The 18,204-nt window shown below is 40.9% G+C and overlaps 1 protein-coding gene across 6 annotated transcripts in view; it reads right to left on the bottom strand.

Moving 5' to 3' along the window:
- The window catches only part of GRIK4 (glutamate ionotropic receptor kainate type subunit 4), a 689,615-nt gene that overhangs the window by 482,732 nt on the left and 188,679 nt on the right, over positions 1-18,204 (bottom strand). The window contains exon 1 of one of the 6 annotated variants that reach the window (XM_020984855.2): positions 13,980-14,060. The exons of the other annotated variants lie outside the window; for them this stretch is intronic. The gene's annotated coding sequence lies outside the window, so the exon portion shown is untranslated. Of the gene's footprint in view, positions 1-13,979; positions 14,061-18,204 lie in introns of those variants that run through there. 6 annotated transcript variants of the gene reach the window in all.

The following is an 18,204-nucleotide window of genomic DNA, read 5'->3' as shown; positions in this document are numbered from 1 at the left end:
TTTTTTTAATTTTGAGTTCCTTTTCCCCTCCTTTCATCCCCTCTTCCACCCATTAAGAAGGCAAACAATATATCCATTACACATGTGAAGTTATGCAAAATATGTTTCTGTATTAAGTATGCTACAAAAAAGCAAGAAAAATAAAGTAAAAACACATATAGCATGTACTGAAGAGTTTTTAACCTGTCTTTGTCATGGACTCCTTTGACATACTGTTGAGACCTATGGACCCCTTGTCAAAATAATGTTTTTAAATGCATAAAATAAAATACATAGGATTGCAATGAAACCAAATATATTAAAAAATAGTTTTCAAAACTAAAAAAGAGAAGTTCCTAGATCACAGGTTAAGAACTCTTTCCTTAGGGAATGAACTAATTCAAGCATTATAAATCAAATCAAAGCCCCTCAGATTCCGAGTTTCCCCACATGTCACATTTAGGACAGGGTTCTCTCTTCTCGTCCAACCACCCTAAGGCAACCACTGTCCCTCTCTCCTTCACCAATTTGCCCCAACTGCTCCCTCAACATATCTACATGTGCAATTTCCAAGTGCTGGCTAGTTTCTCTCCAAGATAACTCTTTCATTCCTTTCTTTTGAACCCTCCTGACCATTCCCACAGCCACCATCCTAATGCAGGTCCTCATTCCCTCTTGTTTAGATTACTATAATAATCTTCTAAATCCTCCCATGCATTCCAGTCTCTGCTCACTCCAATCCCTCCTAGATACTGCCAAATTAATTTTCCTAATGTGCATCTTTGATTACAATAAAAAACCATTAAAGGCTCCCCAATGCCAAGTGCCTCTGCCTTCCAGCCAAACTGGACAACTCATTGCCCTAAACTCCTCTTTTACAGTATTTGCTCATACCATCCCTTAAGCCTGGAATGCATCACCCTCTTTCACCAACTTTGTTTACTGAAATCTCAGTGGCACAGTAGATAAAGGAAGACCTGAGTTCAAATCCTACCTGGGATACATACTAGCTGTGTGACCCCGAGTAATAATAGCACCTACTTCTCAGGCTTTTGTTGAGGAAGAAATGAGATTATATTTTTAAAGTACTCTGCAAACCCTAGAGGGCCATGTTAATGTTAGCTATTATAGCTATTATTCTTCAAGACTAGGCCAGGCGCCACCTATCCCATGAAGCCTTTCCTGGTCTTTCCATTCAGAACTAAATCTACAATTATATAGCCCTTCAAGGTTTTGGATGTGCCTTATATTCATTATCTCATTCTGAGCCTCACAGCAATTCTGTCAGGTAGGTACTGGGACTGTTATTATCCTCATTTTATAGAAGAAGAAACTGGCATTCAGAGATGTTATGATATTCTTTGAATCCAGGTCCTTCTGATACCAACTCCAACACTCCTTCACCTACACCACACTGTCTTTCCAAAGAGCACTTCATCCACACCTCTCCCAAGTTTTTACATATTCCAATCTGTATGACAGTTATTTACTGTCATGTCTTCAATGAGGCCATAAGGACCCCTAAAAGAAACTGGGCCTCTCAAGTCCCTACAACAGATCTCTAATCCCATCCCCTCATTTCAGAGATGAGGAAAATAAGGCCCAGAGATGGAAAGCAACTTGCCCAGTCTCACAGAAGTAGAAAATATCAGGACTGAGATTTGGACTCAGGTCTTCTGACTCCAAATGAATGTTCTTTCTCTACTTGACTGTCTCTATTAATGTTTGTTGAAATTAATTGGGTTCCTGGGAAGGTAGAAGATGCATGAATCTAGTGAACTCCATACATATTGATTTCTAATTATTTCTGCTGTCTAACCCAAGCCTCTGCTGAAACTGAAACCCATGTCATCCTTCGGTGGTCTGCTGTTCCCGTGACTTGAGTCTTGTTTCATATGTCCCTAGTGGGTGTTGCCTGGGCTAGAGAAGGTAGGAAATCAAAGTCCCTCCTTTTCTAAGCTAGCTCTCCAGATCAATTGCAGTTGTAAAAGTTCACAGAGATAGTTATATATAATATTTTTATGTGATCCTCAAATGAATTCCTTTTAAAAGCATCTTTTTCTTGGGTACTTTGAAATAATTAAAGTCTTCCATCAAATTATCCAGGAGATCTTTCCATGAAAAGCCTTTAATTTCATCCCCCTTAATGTAATTCTGTCCTAGAAGATGAACTCAGCTTTTTCTTCAAATATTGTGTCAGCAACCTTAATCTGAATTTAAGTCTAACAGTAAAGAGCAGGATACTCTCACTAGCCCAAAGAGGGAGCCACAATCCATGGACCAGGAGGACAAGCTCAGCTCAGCTTCTAACATCCAGCTCCCACTGGCACTGTATGCATGCTGCCCACTGTGTGACCTTGAAGAAGGCACTCCTGTAAACCTCAGATTCCTTACACACCAAAAGGGGTTAATAACACTGGCACTACCTGCCTCGCTGAATTGGTGCAAGGAAATAATACACACATAGAATACTTTAAAATTAGAAATATCTGATCTTATCTGAGTATCTACTACCAAGTACCACATAAAGTAGGCACTAGGAACAATACAAGAAATTATATAAGATGGTCTCTGCCTTCTGAAAGTTTATGGTCTAACCAGAAAGACCAAATATGCATATCTATATGTATAAATACATACATATTATATACATGTATTGCTGTAGATATACATACATATACACACAGAAGTGTAAATATAAAGTATTCCAGGAGAATGTAAGGTCTTTGAGGTCTTGACTGCTTTGTTTTTATCTACTGAAAAGGGGAGGGATATGATGGAAGCCGAAGTTTAGCTAAATGAATGACTAACATTTACTGCAACTCCAGGCAGTTAGAAAAATCTGGAAAGCCATTTTTCTTTCCTTTCCTTCCTAACATTCCATCTAGTTGCATGGGGATAAAGAAAGAGAAAGAACAGAGAGATGAAAATCTGGCGATGTCTTTGAGTCCATGACTATGCATTAAAAAGAAAGTGCTCAGATGATTTAAACTTGTTAGGTTCTTTTTTTTTTATGTGAAGAGTCTGAGATGGCTAAACAACAACAAAAGAATGCTCTACTGGGGTTCAAATGAAAGAGAATTAACTTATACTGCAGCAGAAGGGATTTAAATCAGATGACCAAAAGATCTACCTGAATGAACAGGACAAAATTTGGATTGGGAAAACAGAAATAACTTAATAGTTCATACTTTCATAGCATTTTAAGATTTACAAAACACTTTCTTCATAGAGTTAGAGTTGGAAAGGACCTCAGAGGTGATCTAGTCCAAATCCTTCATTTTATAGAGAAGGAAACTGGGGATGTTACATGACACGAAAGCTATAAATGATAAAGGTAATATTTGAACTCAAGTTCTGTGACCTAAATTCAACTCTCCTTCAATTCTACCACATTACTTTGCCATGTATACTATTCATATTATAATTATTTTTAAGGTGAAGAGATGTGGGATAAATAATAGTTGAGTGGAACTTCAGGGATTGGTTGACGCAAAGGGTAGTCATTAATATTGTTGTTCAGTTTTTTCAATAATGTCTGACTCTTCATGACCCCATTCAGGGTTTTCTTGGCAAGGATACTGGAGTGGTTTACCATTTCCTTCTCCAGATCATTTTGCAGATGAGAAAACTGAGGCACATTGGGTTAAGTGACTTGCCCAGGGTCACACAGTCAGATTTGAAATCAGTAACAGGAGTCTTCCTGCCTCCAGGCCCAGCACTCTATCCACTGTGCCACCTAGCTGCTGAGTCAATAATGAGTTAATGTCAATTTGGAGAGCTAGTCACTAGGGGAGTGTTTTAGGGATCTGTCCTTGGTCCTGTTTAGTTCAACCTCTTTATCAAAGGACACCGACAATGTGAGAGGATTTTACACCATGCCAAGCAAGGATTATTTGAATGAACAGTTTGTTTAGCCTGGAGAGGACAACACTGAAGGAGATATGATAGTTGTTTTCATCCAAGTTCATCCAGAAATTGTCCCTACTCCTTTTTGCCCCATTTGTTTTCTCACTGAAGTTGCTTCTTTACCAAGTTCTAAACTCCCCTTGCCATTAGTCCTTATTGCCCTAAAGATGAGCCATTTCAATTCAATTCAGTTCAAATGAACAAACATCTAAGTGCTTATTATGTGCACTAAGGTAGGTGCCAGGGAAATAAGGACGAAAAGAGTGAATGTCTCTGGCCTCAAAGAAGTTACATTATACTGTGGGATGCAATGCATACATTTATACAGATAGATATAGATAAAGTAGAGTGGAGAAAGCACCAACAGCCGGTGAGATGAAGAAAGAATTCCACAAAGAATCAGCAACCTAGCTGAACTCTGAAAGGAGGCTGGGATTCCATGACAGGTCTCCTTAATAAAATGTGAAATTCCCTTAGCAAAGTTATTTTTTTTTATAAGGTTACATGGCTCTGGGTACTTCTTCCTCCTTTAACACCACACTGATGATGATTCACAGCTAGTTCACACACATGAATTATATCTTTGGTATAATTTGCCTTAAAAGAGAAGACAAGTACAAGGAGACTGGAGGCATCAGAGAGCTGGAGAGAAAGTCAAGTCAACAAGCATTTTTTTTTATTTCATTTGCTAGGCAGTGGGGTTAAGTGACTTGCCCGGGGTCACACAGCTAGTAAGGCCAGATTTGAATTCAGGTCCTCCTGAATCCAGGGCCAGTGCTCTATCCACTGCACCACCTAGCTGCCCCCAACAAGCATTTATTAAGTGCTAACTTTGTGCCTGGACTGTGCTAAGTGCTAGGGCTATAAAAGCAAAAAGAAAAACAGTCCCTAGTCTCAAGGAGCTCAAAGTCTAATGGAGGAAACCACATATGAACAATTCTGTCCAAACAAAATACATACAAGATAATTTGGGAATAATTTCCGAAGGAAGGCACTAAGATTAAGGAGGACTAGAGGAAGTTTCTTTTGGAAGGTGGGACTTTAGATGAGACTTGAAGGAAGTGAGGGAAGCTGGAGGCAGAGGTGAAGAAGGAGAAATTCCAGGCATGGGAACAACCAGTGAAAATTGCTGTATTGTGGGAGGAACAGTAAGGAGGCCAACGTCACTGGACTGCCAAGAATGGTATGAGGGGTGAGGAGATAGAGTAAGGTATAAGAATACTGGAAATGTAGGAAGGGATACAGCTATGAAGGGCTTTAAAAAAACAGTGGATTTTATATTTGATCCTGGAAGTGATAAGAAGCCACTGGAGTTTGTTGAATAGGGTGGGTGACATGGTCAGACCAGTAATATTAGGATGATCAATTTGATATCTGAGTGGATGATGGACTGGAGTGGGGTGTGACTGGAGGAAGGGAGACCAACCAGCAGGCAAATTCAATAGTCCAGCCATGAGGTCATAAGGGTCTGTGCCACTGGTGGTAGAGAAGGGGACATGTATGAAAAATTTTATGAAGGTAGAAATGACATGGCGTAGCAACAGATTGGATATGGAGGATAAGAGAGAGTGAGTAGGCAAGGATGAAGACATCTAAGCTGCAAGACTGGGCAACTGAGAAGATGGTAGCACCCTCAATAATAATAGGGAAATTAGGAAGAGGAGAGGATTTGGGGACATACACAAGTTCAGTTTCGGACATGTTGAATTTGAGATGTTTACAACACATCTAGTTTCAGGCAGTTGGAAATAGAAGACTGGAGGTCAGGAAAGAGGTTAGAGTGGGACAAATAGATCAGAAAATCATCTGCATAGAGATGATGTTGAATTCACGGGAGCTGATGAGATCACTAAGAGAAATAGTATAAAGGGAAAAGAGAAAAGGGCCCAGGATGGAACCTTGGAAGACACCCATGGTTACTGGATGTGACCTGGATGAAAATCCAACAAAGCAGACTGAAGAATAGTCAGACGGGTGGGAGGAGAAACAGGAAAGAGGAATGTCACAAAAATCTAGAGAGAAGGAAGTATCAAGGAGAAATGGGAGACTGGATGTGTCTAAGGCTGAAAACACACAGTAAAGGGGGATTGGGCACTGCAAAGCACCCAATCATTTCACTTCACTGCAGAGAAGTAAAGGATGATGATTGAGAAAAAGGCTATTAGGTTTGGAAATTAAGAGATCATTAGTAATTTTGGAGAAAGCAGTTTCAGTTGAATGATGAGGTCTGATGCCAGATTATAGTAAGTTAAGAGAGAATGAAAGGAAAGGAAAGGAAAAGTGGAAGCACCTATTATAGATAGCCACCTCAAGATTAGCTACAAAGGGGAGCACAGGTCCCTGGGGCACTCCACTGGAGACCTCTTTCCAAATTCACAATGAACAATTAGGGAATATTCTTAAAGTCATGCCACTAAACTAGTTCTTAAACCATCTCATTAAACTATTATCTAATCTACATATCCATAATTTCCACAGGAATAGCATGACTTTGTCAAATTATAAAAATCCAATCAGTGATCAAATGGAATGAACAGTTTTCTAAATAAGAAGTATAAATGATCAATAACCACTCATAAAAATTTCAAAAATCATTAATAACACAGAAGTGCAAATTAAAACAACCCTGAGATTTCACTTTAACATTCATCAACAAAGCAAAGATGGGAAAACTCATTCTTGGAGAATCTGTGGGAACATAGGCAAGCTAATTCACTGCTGGCAGAGCTATCAACTGCTCCACTGCCCCTAGAATCAGGTTAAGAAAATTACTAAAGTGCTCATACCATCTGACCCAGAGATTTCACTACTAGGATTATGTCCCAAGGAAGCTACTGACAGCAACAAAAGCGTCATGTATAAAGATGTTCTTGGAAATTATTGGGGAATGGCTAAACAAACTGTGATAAATGAATGCAATGGAATATTATGGCACCATAAAAGATTACAAAATAATGTTTCAGAGGAAACTGGGAAGAACTGTATGAACTGATACAGAAGGAAGTGAGCAGAACTTATAGAACAATTTACATAATGAAAACCTTAAAAAGACAACTTTGAATGACCTTAGAACTGATCAATGCAATGACAAACCATTATTTCTGAGAATGAAAGATGGAGCAGGCTACCCTCCTCCTGCCAGAGAGGTGATGGACTTAAAATGCAGAATGAGACATATATACTTGGCCATGGTCAATGTGGGAATTTGTTTTGTTTCACTGTACATATTTATCATGAAAGTTTTCTTTTTCTTTTTCTTTTCATTGTTCAATTGGGAATGGGAGGGAAAGAAAATAAGGGATTGCAGTGGACAGAGTGATAGCCTGGAATCAGAAAGACTCCTCCTCTTGAATTCAAATCTGTTCTTGGACACTTACTAGCTGTGTGACCCTGGGCAAGTCACTTGACTTTGCCTCAGTTTCTTCATCTGTAAAATTAGCTGGAGAAGAAAATGCAAATGATTCTATTATTTTGCCAAGAAAACCCCAAATGGGGTCACAAAGAGTCACACATGACTGAAATGACCAAAAAACAACAACATAAAGACTACTGAATGTGGAAAATTCAGGGAAAAAACACAGAAAGGCTTAAAGTGATGTGTCATGAAGAAAGTGGAGCCAAAAGAGAAATAGACAAGAAAACTGACAACACTGTAAACAAGGTTAGTGTAGTGATCAGGGTACATACCATACTTTCTATCATTGAAGGATGCATACTTCCTGTTAATAACTCATAAAGCAACTGCTCTATAAGGGCAGGGGTAAATCTATAATGTTTTTTTTACTTAATACAATTTTTAAAGAAATAAAAGAAAAGGGAAATCTAGGTAGACAACATTTATATCATTCCCCTCAATTATTAAGTTTAATAACTGTAAAAAAAAAAAGAAAATGAAGTTTGTTTGGCATGACTTGGTTTTGATAAAGTGACGCTGGTTCTTTGTGATTCTTGCTTCATTTTCTAAAAGTTTACTAGCCATCTCTCCAATAATATGTTGTAGAATTTCCACATGCATGGAAGTCAAGATTACTAGCTAATGGTGGCTGGCTCTAATCTCTTCCCACTTGTAAAAACTGGGGCATTTGCCCTCTTCCAACCCTGTGGCTTTTTTCATTTTCACCATGGTGCTTCAGATATCACTGACATAGACTCAGAAATTGGATCTACCAGTTCTTTAAATGCTGGAGGATACAGTTCATCTGAACCTGGTAGCTTGAATTCCTTGATGACACATAGGCATTCCTTCACTATCACTATAGTCCTTTTGGGGAGCTGCTACCCAATTTTCTTCCTGTCTGAAGATAATTCTCCTTGGCAGAGAAAACAGAAGGACACTAAGAGTTAAGCAGTTCTGCCTTCTGTTAATCATTTGTCAAGGGTCCCAACAAGTATACTGGGAATCTTCCCCTAGATCTCTTGGCATTGCATGGCTACCAAAGAAGTCCTTGGGATGTCTCTGCCTCCCAGTACATCTCTTGGGTAATCTCTTTCACATCATTTCTGGTGGGCAATACTGTGCTGGTAATATTCTGCTGCCCATTTACTCACCATACACCTCTGTTTTGCCTTTCAGGTGATCCACAACTTAAATTATTCAAGGACTATGGTACTTAGGAGTTGCACTCATAAAGCAGAAACTAAAGAATATCAATGCTAAAAAGATGGGGTTTTGTTTTAGGGAGAAGGGAAGGGAAGGGAGAAAGAGAGAGAGAGAGAGGGAGGGAGAAAGAGAGCTCACCATGGCCTAGTAAATAAAGAGTTAGCCATGGAGTTAAGAAAACTTGGGTTCACATCCTGCCTCTGACACTTACTAGCTATGTGGGCAAGTGGGTAAATCACTTAATGGGATTAATCATCTCTATGCAGATGATTTTCTGATCTATTTTTCCTACTCTAACTTCTTTTCTGACCTGCAGTCTTATATTTCCAACTGCCTAGAACTAGATATGCTATAAACATCTCAAACTCAACATGTCCAAAACTCAACTTGTGTATGCCCCCAAATCCTCTCTTCTTCCTAATCACTTAACACTGAATCTGTTTCTCCATCTGTAAAATGACAACAATAATACCTGAAGTCACATGAGATAATATGTGTTAAGGGCTTTGCACACTTAAAATTTGCTATACCAGTGTCAGCTATTATAATTATTAAAAACACTGAGCAATTTCTCCCAAATGCAATATAACCCACTCTTTCTCCTATTCAGTTCTGAGCCAAACTCATTATCTATCTACAATGACTGATGAGCCAATTAAATGGGCTGCCTGTCTAAATGTAAATCATAGTCTGAACTAGTATTTTTCATCCACTTGGTTTGTCCTTTGTGAATTGTTAGGTCTTACTCTTTTGAGTGACATTCTATAAATACTATTCTTCTTTCAGATATAAGGAAAACAAGGTTCAAACACGTTAGGACCATTGATTCAGAACTAGAAGGAACATTGAGGCCATCTAGTTCAACCCCTTCATTTTATAGCTGAAGGAACTGAGGCCAGAAAGATGAAGTCATTTGACCAAGTTCACATTCAAGTAATAAGTGGCAGAACTTTGATTTTAACCTAAGTCCTCTGATTCCAAATCCAGTCCTCATTAGACAGCTAGTGTTAAATGATTTGTTTATGGCCCCCTAGCTACTAATATCAGAGCTGGGGCTCAAACTCAATTAGCTATTCTGACTTTTGGTCAGTTCTTCTGACTCTACTCCATGCTGTCTTCCAAAGAAGGAATAAAATCCTTTCTCCTGAAGGCACAACCAGACTGTTAGTTTGACATCATCCTGGTGAAACTCAGAGAATAATTTCATAGACTCATAGATCTCATACTAGAAGGAAAATTAGAGACTGTCTTGTTGAAACAGATTCCCAAGAAGGTTAGCAGATTTGTCCATGATCACCCTAGTCAGGGAGATGGAATTCAGACCTAAGTTCTTTGATTACAAATCTGGCATTCTGTCTCCTGCACCATGCTGCCTTATACAATCCATGTCACTGAAGAACTGTGAGTGTAGTTTGTCCACCAATCAGCCTTCCAAATGTTACTGTTGAGAGATGATAACACTTTAAGACCCAAAGCCAGTGAAGAGTGGAGTTTAATGGAATTCATTTATAGAACCTTCCGTGTCTCTCTCCTTCTAGTTCCCTTTTCCCTCCAAGAGGCAGGAGATTCTATCTTCCTTTCCCTTTATGTGTTTCTTCTCAGTGGCTATTTCTTTGCCTATCTCCACCTGTCCACCATTGCCAATCTTGTCTCCCTCTTTCCCCTTTTCCTTTTCCTCTCCCTTACCCATTCCCTTAATGGGCTGAAAATCAAACAGAAACACATTTTAAAATTTGTTGCACTTAATACATTTTGTTCTCTGTTATTAGATTAAAATGAGTTTAACCTTTTGTATGTCCCACCCTGTCAAATCTTCGTCACCCCCATAACTAATTAAATTAAAGTTGTATTTCAATTCCAAGAGACCCTCGACTAGTTTTTTGTCTCTCTGAGGGTCATTGGCCATCTATAGGAAAATAAGTTTCTCCACCCTTGGTATAAATTCTCATCCTTAGAGATCTTTAAAAATAAAATCATGGCATAGATTAGGGAACATTGGTATGTAGAGGCAGTGAATGGAGATGATTTCTGGATGACATATCACAGAGGGTCCAAGCAATACCAGCTTAATTTGTAGGCAGATGGTGGCTGCCTATGGGGCCAGGAATGCCCCTATGCCCAATAGTATCCCCACTGCCTATCTTTTTTTCATAGCATCTAGATCATCCCACCATGAGAGGGCCATTTGGGTTAAAGCTTCCTGTCTCCAGGCCCTCTTTAAAAACTTGAAAAGCCCTCAGAGGAATAACATATAAAGTTATTATCCTGGATGACTGAAACTAGAAGGGACCTTAGAGATCATTTAGTGAAGTCCATCCTCCTTATTGTACAGATGAGGAAACTATACTCAGAAAAGGGAAATGATTTGCTCAAAGCCACGCTGCTACTTAGCAGCCAAGAAGCCACGAGAATCCAAGTCTCCTGTCTCCTCCACCAGGGCTCCTTCTACTCCACTATACTATATGTAGTTTTTAACAAGTCCGTGGGAGTTGGTCTATCTTCAGATCACTTTTCTCTATGGCAACTGACTGACAGTAAGAGGGAGTTTTAATGATGGAGGGTAAGAACTAGATTAGCAGCTAGGTGGCGAAGTGGATAAGAGTGCCAGGCCTGGAGTCAGGAAGACTCATCTTTGTGAGTTCAAATCTGGCCTCAGACACATACTAGCTGTGTGACCCTGGGCAAGTTACTTAACCCTGTTTGCCTCAGTTTTCTCATCTATAAGATGAGCTGGAGAAGGAAATGGCAAACCACTCTGAGATCTTTGTCAAGAAAACTCTAAAAGGGGTCACGAAGAGTTGAACGTGACTGAAACGACTGAACAACAAGAAGAATTAGGTAGGTGAAGGAGAACCAGTGGTGTTCTATGAAGGGAGATCACCAAGAGGACAAGCTTAGAGTCTGGCAGGGATTATTTTAGAGCATGGGATACACTGTTCAGAAGAGTCAGGTTGTCTGGGGAGCCACAGTGACAAGGGTGATTATCTAGGGGTTGAGGACACAGAAGAGGAAAGAGTCAAAAATTCAAAGAGCTTTGGCCCTGGAGTTGGGAGACCTGGGCTCAAATCCCACCTCGAATGTCAAATGCCTGTGTGATCTTGGGCAAGTCACTTAACCTCCCTATGCCTCAGTTTCCTCATCTGTAAAAAGAAGGCATTGTACAAGATGACCTCTGAGGTTAATTCCAGCTCTGGATCTAGGATCCTACAGTCTTAAGAGAGGACCACAGAAGAGTAACTTTGTCAACCTTACGATATTGCCCAGGGTATCCCCCAGCTCAGGGAGGCCTCCCCCTATCCCAGCTCACCCCAAGGTTACATAGGGGATAATCAGAATAGAGTATGATTGCATATATCTAGAGGTAGAAGAAATCTTCAGAGATCATCAAATCCATTCCCTTTATTTTACAGACAAGGAAACTGAGGCCAACGATGATGAAGTATCTCTCATCTAAGGTCATGACAAGACCCCAGGTTTGAAGCTACTGTCCTAGTGAGGCTCCCAGACACATTTCTAATTGCCATAAAGGCCAGTCGGGCTGCCAACTCAAGTGAACTTTCTATTAGTAGCTTCCCTAGAGTACCCACCGGCATCTCCTTCCTACCCTTATCCCAAAGCCTTCAACAAGAGCCTGAAGTCACACAAAGGAAGGTGCTTAGTATTCAGCATAATTATTGTGGTAACAATTTAATCATTTAAAAACACTATCTTGTGTTGCTCTACTGAAGAGAGAGACTCTTTTCCATATTATTCGTGCCATCTGTGAGCAATTTTCCCATTAGCCTCTCATAACGGCAACAAAGAGGCTGAGCAAAGTTGAAGAGACACAGGGAGGAGAGAGCAGGGAAGAGCGAACATTTAAGGTTGGTACAGAGAGGCTATGAAGGTCAGAGGAGGCCTGTGTCCTAAAGGTAGAAAGTGCATCTTTCTGTTCAGAACCAGATTTACAGTGTCAGGCTGTACCACGGATGGAAAAATGTAAGCTTGGTCTTAGATACAGCAGAAAAACATCAGAGGCAGAACAAGGCCATGTGTGCCCTAGGCAAAGTTTAAAAATTGTATGTGTGTTACTGTGCATAAGACTCTCTGAGACTCTCCAGTGATACATGTGAAGAGATCTATCACAAAACAAATGCCAAAAGTCGGCAGAGAGGTGAATTTACTGGCATCAAAAATATAAGCATCTACATAAAGCCATATTAAACAGGGTCCCTAAATTGTTGCACCCTGGGAATCTGCCTACCTGGTCTAACCCTAGTTCTCACTCTGCTTAAGCACTCTGAAGATATTTCAGTCTGAAATGCCCTAATCTGTTTTCAACCTGTGACTTCACCCCTACAACCCAAGCCCAAAGGAAAACTCTATCTGGCTGGAATTTCTCAAAGGCAAACCTTATCGATTATCTAGGAGGGGGATTTCTGCTCCAATGAGCCCTTTTTGTGCTGAACAAGCTTACCATATCCTATGATTACCTGTTCAAAGGATTCCAATATTTCTCTCTGACAGCTCCTAAGTACTGATCCTGCTATCCTATCCAGCCAGGACGCTTGTGGGTCTCCCCATGTTGGGCTGAACCATGACAAGGAAAGCAACTAGAAAGACTTCTATGCAAGGTCATTCTCCCAGCCCCATTTCTGAACACTGCTGATACCAGCCTCCATGCTCACCTCAGAGCTTAAGGTTACCCACTCCAACTCAACTGTAAAATGGGTAATAATAGCACCTACCTCCCAGGATTGTTGTGAGGATAAAATGAGGTAATAGTTGTTAAAAAAAAAAAAAGGAAAAAGTATGCTTAGCACAGTACTTGGAACACAGTAGGTGCTATATAAATGCTTACTTCCCCCTTCCTTCAACGTCTAGCCTAGGATTCTCCCCTCCACAAAGCCTTCAACAAGCATCAAGGACCATAGTAATTAATTCCTCCTCTGACCTCCCTTCTCAATTTTTGCCTATCAGGATCATTTTGCACCAAACACTGTGTTATTTTCATGGGTTCTCTTTTCATGTGTGTGTCCTGTCTCCCCAGTTAGCCCCAGAGTTCCCAAGAACAAGAGACTATATTCCATATTTCTTTTTATCCCTGACCTAGCATAGAGTTTTGTACATGCTTAGCCTCCCAAAATATCTACTATTAAGATTTTCCTCATAACTCCTGAAACAATAGTGTATGTGTGGGGAAGGTGAGGGCAGAGCAGAAGACAAGGAGTTATGTGGATCTGGAGAGAAGAAAGGAGGAATGTTGAGTAAAGAGAATCAGATCCTTTCTCTCCAACCACAGATGCTCATGTGTTATCCAGAGGATAGATAAATCCTTTCATCCACAAACCCTACCTACCCTACCTACCCAACCCACTGTGTGCCAAGCATAGGTTCAGGGTCAAATCCTCCACTTTAAATGGTCCAAGCTATCTCAGGAGCTCTGATAAGAGAGCTGGCAGTGGTACTTCATGGATGCAATGTCATAGCCAATTTGGATGGGCTATCTAACCTGTAGCTTTCTGAGGCCCCACTTCCAATGGCTTCTTCCTCCACGGCTGTCTTAATGGCTCTGAGCTCCAGTTAAGGTGTGCCTGGGGAATCCCTTAGTGGAGGGATTATTGACCCATGAGCTGAATGATCACAATACATCACAAGGGGAACCTTCCAAAGATTCCACAGCTCTTGGATTATGACCCAATTTGCAGCAAGGCCAGACTCATGTCTAAAAGCCAGGAAACGTTAGTCAGTCTCTCTAAACACAGATCACAACCCTTCCTCCACTCAGAGGTGAATGATTCCCTCAAGGATCCTCCTGCTTCTCAAAACACTGAAGGGAATGCCAATGCTATTTCAACCCCAGGGGAGGCAGTGGGAAGCAACGGAGACAGCGCTGAGTTAGAGTCGGTAACACAGGTTCAAATCCTGGCTCTGCTACTTACTTGTGACCCTGAGCAAATCACTTGAATTATCTGGGCCTCAGTTTCCTTATCTGTAAAATGAAAGCATCTGATCTCTGAAATCCTTTCTAGCTCAAAATGTATGACACTACTACCCTTGTGGGTGGCATCAGATGCCTCTACTGCCAAATGGGACCAGAAAGAGAACAGTACAAACAGAGTATGCTAAGAGGCTGTTGGGTCAAGAACTCTCACCTCAGCCCTTTGATTTGCTGTGCTGTCTTTAACAAGGTCCATCCCTGTCTGTGCCCCATCTGTAGAATGAATGCAACTCAAAAATATTCAGAGTATTCTTATGAGGAAAATGTTTGGGGTGGGGAAAGAAAGTGAAACTGATGAAAAATGATAACAAAGTACTTGGCACTCCATTGCATGACCGCTGAGCCTTTCTCCCAGGAGGCAAAAGCCAACTAACCAAGACACAGCCCAGCAAAGCCCCTACACTGTAGTCCATTATGACAGGAAGGCTATGTTACTGAGTGTGTTACTGAGAGGCCCTGGGGGGATCCCCAGGACAATGAGGGGGAGGAGCAGGAGTTGGCAGGATTGTGTTTCCTAGAAGCAAGAGAACAAGTCAGGGTCCAAACAACTGCCAGGCAAGGATGAATTCATCTGAGGGGCTGAAACAGAAGTATTCTCCAAACGTCGAATGAGAGCCAAAACAGTAGCATTGATAAGTACATAATTCAGGGGAGTCACTAATGAGTTTTTAGATTGATTAGAAAAAAGTTTGGCATTTCAATATATGGAGAGACCTCAAAGGAGGAGCCCCATCCTCATTCTAGTCAATGTTGCTAAATGCCTATTTGTCCATAAACACAGATATTTGCACAGACATGCAAATCAAGATGGTATTAGAAAATCAGCTTTTCAGAAGTGCCTTCCTAGAACCAAGGTAGCAGCTGGTAGACAAATCAGGGGTGGAACTATAAAAGGGCAGATCCATCTGAGCCTGCATGGCTTTCTCGGAATTGATCAGAGAACATGGGTTCAAACACCAGCTCTAATTACTGCTGCTAGAACGTTGGTGTCAAACTCAAATTGAAACAGATTCCTGCAGGCCGCTTATTGATTTACAAAACCATAGAGTAACATTATGTATGTTGTATTGTATTTTTATTCTGTTAAACATATCCCAATTACATTTTAATCTGGTTTGGGTCACACTTCAGTTTTGCAGGCTACATGTGGTGAACACGCTGCAAGTTTGATACCTCTGATCTAGAATCTTTGGTAAGTTACTTTCCTTCTCTGTGTTAATTTCCTGTGGACAGATCTCTGAGGTCTCTTCTGGTTCTAAATCCAGAGACACTCCTATAGGGAAATATATTCCTATGACTGGGTTCTGGAACACAGAGACTCATGAATATGCCCAGAGGCAATGGCCTTTGCAGTGAGCTCTCTAAGGGTCAACACAATGATATAACAGCCAAAAAATTAATGCAATTTGCATGAAGGTATGATTTCCAAGAATAATGAAATGTACTCTGCATTCACCCAGCCACACCTGGAGTACTATGTTCTTTCTGGGCACCACATTTTAGAAAGGATGTTGATAAACTGGAGAGCTTCTAGCACATAGCAGCAAGGAGGATGAAAGCTTCAAGTTCATGCTGTATGGGGATCAGCTGAAGGAACTGGCCGTGTTTGACATTGAGGACGGAAGCCTCAGGTGGAACGTGGTAGCTGTGTTTAAGTACTTGAAGAGTTGTCTTGTGGACGAGAGATGAGCCCCAAAGGTCAGAACCAAAAGCAATGGGGAAGAAGTTGAAAAGAAACAGATAGAAGCCTGATGTAATGACAAACGTCCTAAGAAATGGAACTAGCCCAAAGTGGAATGTGCTGCCCCAGAATGTAGTGAGCCTCCCCATTCCACCCCCAACCCTCTACTCCACTGGAGAGACTAGATGACCATTTGTCCAACAGACTTGTAGCAGGAACTCTTGTCCAGGAATGAATTAGAGCACGTGGCCCCTGAGGTCCCTTGCAGTTCCGACCAATCTGTTTTTCTGTGAGTGAGGTCCCCATATTCTCTGGGTGGTGGTGGAGCAATCATGATATGTAGACTCTTTTTAGCTGATGAGAATTCAGAGATGGGCCTTGGGATAGGAGTGGAAGAGTAGAATGTGCAGTGAGTACAGTTGTTGGCAGAAGACATACTGCCAAGGAAAGAACACTGGAGTGGGTAGGATATTGAGCAATGGAAGGATCCCTAGCTCCAGATTCTAGCTGGGCTGGTAACTTTACCAATGTACTTCATCAGGATAGTTTTGGTTTTTTGTTTACATGGTGCTAGAGACTGAAGACATTGATGATGGAGACCTTAACGTAGCTCTCCAGTCCTGTTACTGTCAGACCACGGCCCTACAAAAGCACATATACCTTCAACTGGGATTAAGGAACCTCCACTCTGCACAGCTAGATACAGCCTTCCAATAATAATCCCCCCCTCCAATGATCCCCCAAGGGCATGTGTGTGTGTGGGTGCACGCGCATGCACGCACACACACACACACACACACACACACACACACACACACACATATGCATGCACTCACTCTGAGGACTTGGATCTTGGTTAAATCCCCCATTCCTGCTTGTCCCCTATATATTGCAAATATACACCAAAGTTGTACAGCTTACTAGGATTAGCTCTTATCTAGAGCTTTGTCTCTTTCAAGCTTTTTACCAACAGCAGCTAATTAAATAGACTCAGCTCTCTCTCCCTGCCCCTGACACATTTCGGTTCAGAAAGGCAAGTATAATCTCCCTTTTGCCACAAGGGAAACCTGCACAAGAGCCTCCAACCCTATACTTAACCAGTACCAAACAATGAAAGAGTCATGGCTCATGAATGAACCACCGGTCTCTGATGTCTATGAGTACAAAGCAAACATCAGGCCAGGTTTATGCTTCAATTTGACATTTTTTGTATCTGAGCACCCTTACATTAAACCTCATACTGACTTCAGGACCCTCGCACCAGCTGTCTATACAGTCTGACCACAATAACTTTCATTGCCCAATGACCTGGAACTACCACTCCAGAGAGAAACATTATGTATGTAAGACTATAGGATTTAATGGGAAAAGCCCTTGGAGATCACCTAGTCGAATTCTTTCACTTCACCAATGAAAAAGTTGAGGCTGGTGGAACGTGGTGACTTGTCAAAGTTTAGCTAAGTAACCGCAGAGCCAGAATTAGAATCAAGTGGATTTGATGCTGACTACAAACAGGGGCCAGTGCATCTTTATCACCACCATTGAATCCCATCATGTGGAAAATCATGCTTAACTCTCATCATTACGATATTATATTTTCACATGAAAAAGGGATTAGATTTGTTCTGTTTGGCTTTAGAGAGCTGTACAATTAAGAGTAATGGATGGACATTCTAGGGAAATGACACAATAGAAGGAAGAGCTTCCTAGCATTTTGGGTTGTTCAACAACGGAATAGACTGGCTTGTTAGGGTCACTCTACATTGCTGGAGAAGATGAATAAGTATTGTTGAGGATGCGGGAGATGAGATTCATTTTTAGGATCTGTATCTCCTTCCAACTTTAGTATTCTATTCCTTATTTTTTAAAAAGAAATCCAGGTCAAGGGATAGTAACAAATAGTTTCTAAAAGAATAGAAAACTATCAAAAATCATGGGAAGGAAATTTCCCTAATTACTAATAATATGAGAAACACAAATTAGAACAATTCCAAGGTTTTATTCACATCTAGCAAATTGGCAAAGCTGAAAAGACAGAAATAGTTCATGCTAAAA

This window comes from Phascolarctos cinereus, unplaced genomic scaffold (assembly GCF_003287225.1).
Source record: "Phascolarctos cinereus isolate Bilbo 61053 unplaced genomic scaffold, phaCin_HiC Scaffold_726;HRSCAF=1367, whole genome shotgun sequence".
NCBI lineage: Eukaryota > Metazoa > Chordata > Mammalia > Diprotodontia > Phascolarctidae > Phascolarctos > Phascolarctos cinereus.
Note: the sequence above shows the minus strand (reverse complement) of the source record. Positions and strands in the feature narration are given on the sequence as shown.